This window comes from Saccopteryx bilineata, chromosome 6 (assembly GCF_036850765.1).
Source record: "Saccopteryx bilineata isolate mSacBil1 chromosome 6, mSacBil1_pri_phased_curated, whole genome shotgun sequence".
NCBI classification, from domain to species: Eukaryota; Metazoa; Chordata; class Mammalia; order Chiroptera; family Emballonuridae; genus Saccopteryx; species Saccopteryx bilineata.
In genome coordinates this window covers 98,376,398-98,387,955 of record NC_089495.1, presented here as the reverse complement: position 1 = coordinate 98,387,955, position 11,558 = coordinate 98,376,398, and the positions used below count along the sequence as shown (strand labels likewise).

At 37.3% G+C, this 11,558-nt stretch overlaps 1 pseudogene; it reads right to left on the bottom strand.

The window, feature by feature from the left end:
• Positions 1 to 442: 442 nt before the first annotated feature.
• The window catches only part of LOC136309343 (apoptosis regulator BAX pseudogene), a 109,078-nt pseudogene continuing 97,962 nt past the window's right edge, over positions 443 to 11,558 (bottom strand).

Genomic DNA, 11,558 nt, shown 5'->3' with positions numbered 1-11,558 from the left:
CTGTCCTGCAGCCAGTGGCTCAATTTGTTTGAGTGCCTCCCCTGGCACTGAGGATAGCTCCATTGGTCCAAGCTAGTCAGCCTCAAGCTAAAAATAGCTCGGTACTCAAGCATTGGCTCCAGACAGGGCTGCTGGATGGGTCCCGGTCAGAGCACATGCAGGGCTCTGCCTCACTATCACCCCTCCTCTCACCTTAAAAAAAAAAAAAAAAAAAAAAAGACTATAGCATAGGAACGTATTTAGAATGTTAACAGGTTGTTTTTGTTTTTTTGTTTTTTGTGACCTGAAGGAGGTTTATTGCCCTCCGAAACCACTCCTCCCCGCCCCCAGTAATTACAGAAGTAAGAAAAAAAGCCCCTGGCCCACAATTGCCACTCCTCCTAGAAAAATGCCATAATCATAATTTATGCAGAAAAGACATATTTCAAGGCAGCTGATGGCCTCAGCACATAGTCTTCCAGATGTTGACTGAGGCAGTGAGCATTCCAGCCACGAAGATGGTACTGTCTGCCACGTGGGAGTCCCAAAGTAGGAGAGGAGGCTGTCCCAACCACCCTGGTCCTGAATCCAGCCGAGCAGCGGCTCTCGAAGGAAGTCCAGTGTCCAGTTTATGATGGTTCTAATCAGCTAGGCACTTTGGTGCTCAAGAACTTGAGCACCAGTTTGCTGGCAAAGTAGAAGAGGGTGACGACCTGGCCCCAGCTGAAGTTGCCATCAGAAAACATTTCGGATGCCACTCGGAAAAAGACCTCAGGGAGGAGTTTGTGTCCACAGCTGCAATCATCCTCTGCAGCTCGATAGTTCATCTCCAATGCATTTGAGACACTTGCTCAGCTTCTTGGTGGATGTATCTCTGGGCACTCTGGGCTCCAAGGCCAGTTCAGATGTCTCTTTCCCCATTCGGCTTGCTTGATCCTGGATGAAACCCTGAAGTGAAGGGGACCCTGTCTTCATGATCTGCTCAGAGCTGGTGGGTCCCCAGTCTCTGGGTTGCTCCTTGGACCCTACTAGGCATCATCGCTGCTCTTGCCGTCTGTTAACTCTTTTCTTATAATTTCATAAAGAAAGATTGAGAAAACTGACATTGAATAAAAAACCATTTTTTAAATATTTTTTCTATTCTAAAAATTAAAATATGTGTATATTTATTTTGTCCTTTACACATTGAATTCATTTCAAACTGATCCATTATTTTCTTTAGATTATGTATATGAATAAAGAGGTAGTACATTTATAGGTTATACATATGAATATCTGTCAGTTATGGCAAGAAAGATGGCAAGTGTGTGTGTGTGTGTGTGCGTGTGTGCATGTGTGTGTGTGTGTATGCACCAAAAAGGAAAGTTGCTGCAATTTTTAGGACAGGTGTAGTGTTATCCCAGTCTGACACTAAACTTAAAAGTTTCATAGGGAATGCATTTCCTAGAATTTGGATGCATTAAAGGCAATAGAAATTGATCCCTCCATTTAATATTTAGCTTGAGGTATTGACTAGTGAAGCTGCTGTATGGTATCTTCATTGAGAGAGTTATAGAGTTCTAGTCTGAAAGATAACAAAAGGCAACTTCTAAAAAACTAGAAAGTTTTTCTCTCTCTTTTTTGACTTCCCTTTGAAAAAAGTTAATGTCATCCATTATTTAAAGGAGATAGTTATCAGAGCTTAGTGTTACAAAGAGCAGTTCAAGAACATCTGTACTCTCTGTGTGTAGGCTTTTAGACAAGGGTACATTAAAAAAAATCTCATACATCATTTATAATTTTCTAACAATCCATGCAGCATTGCACATATATATTTTTAACTTTGTGTGTATGTGTGTGTGTGTGTGTAACTAAAGAAATAATAGGCCCTGGCCGGTTGGCTCAGCGGTAGAGCATCGACCTAGTGTGCGGAGGACCCGGGTTCGATTCCCGGCCAGGGCACACAGGAGAAGCGCCCATCTGCTTCTCCACCCCTCCCCCTCTCCTTCCTCTCTGTCTCTCTCTTCCCCTCCCGCAGCCAAGGCTCCATTGGAGCAAAGATGGCCCGGGCGCTGGGGATGGCTCTGTGGCCTCTGCCTCAGGCGCTAGAGTGGCTCTGGTCGCAACATGGCGACGCCCAGGATGGGCAGAGCATCGCCCCCTGGTGGGCAGAGCGTCGCCCCTGGTGGGCGTGCCGGGTGGATCCCGGTCGGGCGCATGCGGGAGTCTGTCTGACTGTCTCTCCCTGTTTCCAGCTTCAGAAAAATGAAAAAAAAAGGAAAAAAAAAAAAAAGAAAAATTATAAAAGAAGCACAGTTAAAAAGTTGCTCTCCAAGCTTTCACCCCAGAGTATACAACTAACAGCTGTACTCTATAAAACCCTCACTAGTAGGGAGCAATCAATAGAGAGTAAGGTGAAAACAAACTGAACTATGTTAGTGGGAATATTCCAAAACATTTAAATGTATATTACTTTTGCAATTCCTTTTTATCATTGATAGTGTTGATAAATACAAATAGTACTTAGTTTTAGATAGCTAAAACTTTACATATTTATTACTATCTAGGTAATTCTACATCACCTTGCAATATATAAATAATTATGTTAAGAACGGTTTATTTTCACTAAACTGTATTGATACATAGGTTTTTGTTAATAGATATTACTCCCAAGAAGTTTGCTTTCCAGTGAGAAAAATAAAAAAAGATAAATCCTATGGGATGGGGTTTAAATAGAGATACATAGCTTCACCAGGCGGTGGCACAGTGGATAGAGCGTTGGACTGGGATGTGGAGGACCTAGGTTTGAGACTCTGGGGTCGCCGAGGTTGCCAGCTTGAGCGCGGGCTCATCTGGCTTGAGCAAGGTTCACCAGATTGAACCGAGGTCACTGGCTTGAGCAAGGGATCACTCGGTCTGCTGCAGCCCCATGGTCAAGGCACATATGAGAAATCAATCAATGAACAACTAAGGAGCCGCAACAAAGAATTGATATGTCTCATCTCTTTCCCTTTCTGTCTGCTTGTCCCTATCTGTTCCTCTCTCTGAATATCTCTGTCTCTGCCACAATAAATAAATAAATAAATAAATAAATAAATAAATGTACATACTAAAAGTAAAATCATGATAGGATAACAAAATAAATTTTTAAAACGACACCTTAGAGAGAGATAAAGGTTTCATTAGTTTGAAGAAATGCATCTGGAATTCCTTATATTTTCTATAAATATTATCCCCAAACTTATTAACATGATAACATTATTTGTTTTCATTATTTAGTTCTTGTGTAACATAAATTCAATGGTGGCCCTTGAATTATTTCTTTAAAACTCTTGACAAAACTCTCCAAAATTTAGCACTGGGGTTTTACATATAATTTAGGTGAAAACATGTTAGAAGCTAGGATATAGGCTATTTTGAAACTTTAACTATATTATCATATTTCAGAAGTACTCATTATTGACCATTTTGATTATACTCACATTTAAACTATAACCAATATTTTTCTTGTTATGTTGACTATAAGTCTTTTGTTTTTGTTTTATAAATACCCATTATTCACTTAAAGTATATTTTTTAGTTCCAGTGTGGGCCCAAATCTAATTTAGTTTAATTTTTTTTTTGTATTTTTCCAAAGTGAGAAGCAGAGAAGCAGTCAGACAGACTCAAGCATGCAACCGACCGGGATCCATCTGGTAGGCCCACCAGGGGGTGATACTCTGCCTATCTGGGGCATTGATCCGTTGTGGCCAGAGTCATTCTAACGTCTGAGGTGGAGGCCATGGAGCCATTCTCAGCACCCGGACCAACTTTGCTCCAATGGAGCCTTGGTTGTGGGAGGGGAAGAGAGAGACAGAGAGGAAGGAGAGGGGAAGGGTAGAGAAGCAGATGGGTGCTTCTCCTGTGTGCCCTGGCTGGTAATTGAACCTGGGACTTCCACAAGCTGGGCCAATGCTCTACCGCTGAGCCAACCAGCCAGGGAAGTTTAATTTTTTAAATTAGTATAATTTCTAATCTCTACTTTGACTTTAATAATGTTTTATTTTGTGGCAAGCAGTATTCATTTAAAAATATTATTTGGAAAGGAGATTTTTTAGCAATGTGAGAATAAAGAAGTTGATAAATCCTTTCTCTAAAAATCAACTATAAAATTGGACCAAAATGATCAAATAGCTATTTTAGCACTCTGGAAATTAATCAAAGGCATACAAAAATAGAGTATTTAAAAAAAAATTATTGAATTTATTGGGATGACATCAGTTAATAAAATTATAAAGGTTTAAGGTGTACAATTCCATAATACATTATCTGTATATTGATTGCATTGCATGTTTACCACCCCAAGTCAGAAATCCCTCAATCACCATCTACCCCTACTCTACCCTCCTCTGCTACTTATCCCCCTTCCCCTCCTACAATCCCCACACTGTTCTGTGTATCTATAATAATTTTTCTTTGCTTAATCCCTTCACCTTTTTCTCCCAGCCCCCCAACCCCATCCCCTCTGACAGCTGTTAATCTGTTCATCATATCTATGAGCCTGTAATAAGATATCACTTCATACCTGTCAGGATGGCTATCATTAATAAATCAACAAAGAGAAAGTGCTGGTGCAGATGTGGAAAAAGATATGGAAAACCCTTGTACTCTATTGGTGGGAATGCAGACTGATTCAGTTACTGTGGAAAGCAGTACGGAGTTACCTCAAAAAATTAAAATAGCCACTACCTTATGATCTAAATTATTTCATTTCTGGGAATATGTATATCCAAAGAAACCCAAAACACTAATTCAGAATAATAGATGCACCTCCCTGTTTATTGCAACATTATTTCAATAACCAAGATTTTAAACCACCCCAAGTGTTTATAAGTAGATGAGTGGATAAAAAGCTGTGGTACATTTACACAATGGAATATTACTCAGCTTTGAAAAAAAAGGAAATATCACCTTTTGCAACAGCATGGATGGAACTAGAGATTATTGTGCTAAGTGAAATAAGCCAGTCAGAAGATGACAAATACCATATGATTTTGCTTATATGTAGAATCTAATGAACAAAATAAACTAACAAACAAATAATTTTTGATTTAAAAGTATTTGGAGCCAGATCAGGCAGTGGTGCAGTGGAGAGAGCATTGGACTGGGATGTGGAGGACCCAGGCTCAAAACCCTAAGGTCACCAGATTAAGCATGGGCCCATCTGGTTTGAACAAGGTTTACTATATTGAGCCCAAGGTCACTGGCTTGAGTAAGGGGTTACTCAGTCTGCTATACTCCCCCATTCAAGGCATATATGAGAAAGCAATCAATGAACAACTAAGGTGCTACAACAAAGAATTGATGCTTCTCATCTTTCTCTCTTCCAGTCTGTCTGTCTCTATCTGTCCCTCTTTCTGTCTCTGTCACATACACACAAAAAAAGTATTGTGAGATTTATTTATACTTGAAAAACTATTGAATTTCAGAGAATAAGAGTGGGAGTCTGTGTCATTCTTGACATTTGTATTTCTTCAACACCACCTAATGATGGATGTAGTTGTTCTGACAGAGTGGAACAAACTGTGACATCTAGTAGTTGTACGGCCTTCATAGAAAGGAACTTATTGATTTAGAGTGGTAGAAATAGCCACGTTTGTAGCCTTGCCAGTGGAAATGACACCTTACTTAATGATGGGTAAGTGGGGAAGAACAATGATTCTACTAAACTAAAGTATCAGTTGTAATTGGGACAAATATAAAATATAATCATATCTGAAGCTATGTGTATGCACAATAGAAACTGGAGAGGGCTTAAGATTGTCTTATACTCCTGACTTATCCTGAGGCTGTGTGCATATACATAAGGAACATGAAGGGCTCAGTAAAAAGTAAAAACTGGCCCTGGTCAGTTGGCTCAGTGTTAGAGCATCAGCCCAGTGTGTAGATGTCCTGGGTTCGATTTCTAGTCAGGGCACACAGAAGATGTAACCATCTGCTTCTCCACCCCTACCTCCACCCCATTTTCTCTCTCTCTTTCTCTTACCCTTCCACAGCCATGACTCAAATGGCTCAAGCACATTGGCCCCAGTGCTGAGGATGGCTCTATAAAGCTTCCACCTCAAGTGATAAAAATGGCTTGCTTTGGATCATGGCCTGAGATGGACAGACCATTGGCCCCAGATGGGGGTTGCCGAGTGAATCCCTGTCAGGGTGCATGCTGGTGTCTGTTTCTACATCTCCCCTCCTTTCACTTGGAAAAAGAAGGGAAGAAAAAAAATAAAGGAGAGTAAAAACAATGATAGACTTGCAAATTGTCTAAATAGTGGATGAATGTTCTCATTTGTACAGTGATCAATCACCAAAGGATAAGAATCATATTAGCTCAAGACAGTTGACTATAGCTTCTGTATAATCACTTGCTGGTGACTAAGCTATATAGAAAGTGAGAAAAATTCAAGAAGGAAGGCCTAAAAATATATATTAAAAACAATAATAACAAAAACTGGGCAGAAATATCATGGCCACATGCCACAGAAGAAATAGAATCATATATTTTCTCCAGGCAAGTTACTAAACAAACAAGTGAACAAACAAAAATTTGGCATCAGTAACACAATATTTAATGGAAAAGAGATAGTTCATATTTGCTATAACATATGCAATATGTTCAATACTCAACAAAAATTATGAAATGTGTAAAGAAACAGAAAAGTATAATTCTTTTTCTGGATGGTAAGCAGTCAATAGAAATTGTCTTTTCTGTTCACAAGTAATGGGTTTAGTAGACAAAAACTTCAAAAGAGAACATAAATATTTTCAAAATATTTCTGAATCTCTTTTTAAAACATTAAAGGAAATTTTGATAACAGTCAGTAAGTAAAAGTTCAAATTACAAGACCTAAATTATACAGAGCTAAATAGAAATTCTGGAGTTGAAAATAACACTAACTAAAAGAATAATTTACTGGAAGGACACAACAGCAGACCCAAGATGACAGGTTAAAGAATTTCTGGTATTTAATGTAAAGCACTAGAAATAATCTATTTCAAAAAACAGAAGAAAAATGAAAAAATATAAATGTAACATAGGAGATATGTAAGCTAACATTATGGGTACCAATATCTATTTAATGGGTGTCCCAAAAGAAGAGGAGAAATAAGAAAAAAGGGCAAGAAAATTGGAAGTCATCTAAATTTAATGGCAAGTATTAGTTTTATATATTTAATAAACTCAAATAACACCCCCAAAAATAAGTAGAAAGGGACCCACACCTAGACAAATCACAGTTAAAATATTGATGCCCAAAGATAAAAATAAAATGTTGAAAACAAGAGAAAAAACAGCACCTCATATACAGGAAAACATCAATATGGTTAATGACCAAAGTCGCATTATAAACAGTGGAGACAAAAGGAATAAAAAGATAGATACAAAGTGATGAATGAATGAAAAAGGTAATCAAGAATTCTAGCCCTGGCTGATTGGCTCAGTGGTAGAGTGTCAGTCTAGCGTGTGGAAGTCCTGGGTTCAATTCCTGGCCAGGACACACAGTAGAAGCGCCCATCTGCTTCTCCCTCCCCCCTCTCCCTTCTCTCTGTCTCTCTCTTCCCCTCCTGCAGCCAAGGTTCCACTGGAGCAAAGTTGGCCCGGCACATGAGGATAGCTCCATGGTCTCCATCTCAGGCTCTGAGGATGGCTCTGGTTGCAGCAGAGCAATACCCCAGAGGGGCCAAGCATCGCCCCCTAGTGGGCATGTCAGGTGGACGGGTGGATCCCAATCCAGCGCATGCAGGAGTCTGCCACCCCCCACTGCTTTTCACCTTGGAAAAATACAAAAAAAAAATTAAAATAAAATAAAAAGATTTCTATATTCATCACATCATCTTTCACATATGAGATTAAATAAAGACATCACATTTAAACAAAGACAGATAATTTGTTGACAAAAATAATTTGTTGCCTTGCAAGAAATATTAAATGAAGTCCTTCAGGCTAAAAAAAATTGATAGTAGTATGTAATACAAACCCAAGAAAGAAATTAAAAGCACTGTATTTTATAAATATGTAAGTTAATATAAAAAGATCACATATACAAATATGTGAAAAAAAATTATTTCTTCTGCTATACCGATATGATTGCATAAAACTATAATCTCAATACTATACATTTGGGCTTAAATATATATTTGCAAAAGGAGGCACAAAGTAACAAGGCTTTATTGGCGTGAACTTACATATTTTACCAGGATTAAATTAACATTAACTTAATATAATTATAGAAAATTAAGTAATCTCTACAGCTACCAAAAGAATATAAAATAATAAAATTTAAGGGAAAAGCTAACTAAAGAAGTACAAGATTGGCCGGTTGGATCAGCAGTAAAGCATGGGCCTGGTGTGTGAAAATTCCAGGTTCGATTCCAAGTCAGGGCACACAGGAGAAGCACCCGTCCTGCTTCTCCACCCTTCCCCCCTCACCTTTCTTTCTATCTCTCTTTTCCCCTCCTGCAGCCAAGGCTCCATTGGAGCAAAGTTGTCTTTGGTGCTGAGGACTGCTCCATGGCCTCCACCTCAGGTGCTAGAATGGCTTCAGTTGCAATGGAGCAATGCCCCAGATGGGCAGAGCATCACCAGTGGACATGCTGGGTGCATCCTGGTCAGGTGCATGCAGGAGTCTATCTGTCTGCCTCCCTGCTTCTCACTTCAGAAAAATACAAAAAAAATACAAAAAAAAAACTACAAAACATTGCTGAGATAAATTAATGCATATCTAAATAAATTAAGAGACATTCATTCTAATGGGTTTAAAGACTGATTGTTATCAAGATTGCAAGTCTTTCAAAATGTTACATAGACTTAACACAATCTTGATCAAAATCCCAAGAAACATTTTTGATCCTGGCAAGGTGATACTGACATTTGAATGAAAATGCAAAGAACCTATAATAACCAAAACAATTTTTAAAATGAATAAAGTTATTGTATTCACACTCCCTGGTTTCATGGCTGATTGTACTAGTCAAGATATTACATCTTTAGAATAGAATAGATATATAGATCAATGTAGCAGAATACAGACCTCAGAAGTAAAGGCACACCACACAACTATAATATATTTAATGGAATGGTAACAAAGGTACAAAGGCCATGGGGATAGAACAGACTTTTACACAGTGGTATTTGAATAATTGGATGTCCTTATGCAAAGATGAAACAATAGATAGATCACACATTATTAAAAAATCAAAATATATCATAGATGTTAGTGTAAAACAAAATTATACAATGTTTTAAGAAGAGAAAAATCTTTGTAAACTTGGGTTAGGCAAAGGATCTTAGATGTACAGCATGAACATGATAAAAAAGAAAAAAAACAAAGGGTAAATTGGTCTTTTATTATACTGAAAAACTTGCCCTTCAAAGAACACCGTGGGTCTCACCTGTGGTGGCACAGTGAATAAAGTGTTGACTTGGAAAGCTGAGGTCGCCTGTTCGAAACCCTGGCTTCTTTGGTCAAGTTACATATGGGAATTGATGCTTCCTGCTCCTCCCCCCTTGTCTCTCTCTTTCTCCTCTCTCTCTAGAAATGAATACATAAAGTCTAAAAAAAATTTTTAAAAAAGATCATCATGAAGAATATGAAAAGACAAGTCACAGAATGAAAAAGAAACTGAAAACCATATATCAGAGGAAGAACATGAATCCAAAATATGCAAATAACACTTGCTACTCACTAATAAGAAAAATAACGCAATTCTGATGTTTCAATGAAGGTTCAACCCATGTAACAAATACACCACTCTGGTCAGGGGTGTTGATAGGTGAGACTGCATGGGTGGGAGCAGGGGGTAGATGGAAATTTTTGTATTTTCCTCTCATTTTTGCTGTGAGCTTGAAACTAGTCTTAAAAAATAATAAAGCTTTTTTTAATTTAAGAAAAATATTAGGCAGAATATTTGATGGACATTTCACCAAAAAAATATACAAATGTCTAATAAACAAAAAAACAGTTACTTGGCATCATTAGTTTTTAAGAATATAAAATTAAATTCATAGTAATTTTTCTTTACACTCACTAGACTAGCTATAATAAAAAGATAGATTCCATACATGTATATCAAATCATCATGTAATACACATTAAATATATTCAATATTTTTAGTTATGCCTCAAAAAGTTGGCAGAAAAAGAAAGATAATATCACATGTTGGCAAGGATGTGGATAAATGAATTTTAATACATTTGGTGAGAATATAAAATATTTCAGCCACTTTGAAAGCAGTTTTATAGTTCTAACAATTTTAACTACACATTACATATGACACTGCAATTTCATTCCTAGGAGTATTCCCAAGAAAAATCAATATATATTACCACAGGAAAACAGGTATGTGATTATTTATGTTGTCAATGAACCACTTATATATGCCACAAAAAATACGAACCACAAAAAGAATCAACATAAAAAACTACATTATATATAATTTAATGTATTTTAAAAATCAATAAGAGTCAAATTTATATAGATGAAAAACAGATCATTATTTTCCTAGGGTTAGGGTAAGTATAAATAAATATTCACTGCAAGGAGAAATTTTTGGAGAAATAAAATTTTCTAAAATTGGGCTATCAAGACATTTGTACAGCTCTATAGATTTTAAGCATGAATGGGATATAAAAATGAGACTCATGGCATGACCAGGTGGTGGTGCAGTGGATAGAGCATTAACCTGGGATGCTGAGGACCCAGATTTGAAACCATGATGTAGCCGACTTGAGCACAGGCTCACCAGCTTGACTAAGGGTTCACCAGAGCCAGCTTAAGTGTGGGATCATATATATGACCGCATGGTCACTGACTTTAAGCCCAAGGTTACTGGCTTGAGCAAGGGGTCACTGGCTCAGATGGAGCCCCTGAGTTAAGGCACATATGAGAAAGCAATCAATGAACAACTAAAGTGCATAACTACGAGTTGATACTTCTCATCTTTCTCTTTTCCTGTCTCTCTCTCTTCCTCCCTCTCCCTCCTACTCCATCCTGTTACCCCCTGCCTCTATCTTTCTCAAATCAATGGGAAAATATTTTTAAAGAATAAAAAAAGACATTGATAATCTTATCTAGCATAAAAATATATACATATTTCCAGAAATAGAAAACAGGAAAATAATTTAGTAATAAAAGGAAAATCAAATCATACATTTTTCAAATTGATGTAATAATTAAGTGCTGACCAGGGTAAACAAGCAGAGCCTTGGTTTAACACACATCCTTGAGAAAATGTTAACATGAAGTATAAAAATTCCAGAGTGTAAAGTGGTTTCTGAAGAAAAGTTTTCCTGAAAATGATTCAGATGCATGTGCCATTTGTTTTGAATTTCATCAGATGAGTTAATTTTTTTGAAGTAGGCATCATGACTGACATAAAAGAACAGCAATCGTTCCAGTTTCCAGGGCTAATAATAATATTTCTAGAAACTTAAGGAATATCCAGGTATAAGAATATACTTTTATTAACAACTTTTTGAAGTAAATTAGTCAGTTAAAAATTAAAAAAAGGAGAAACCTATTTTTTCATCCCAATTTCATGCTAAAGTTTTATATCAGTGTCACATAAAA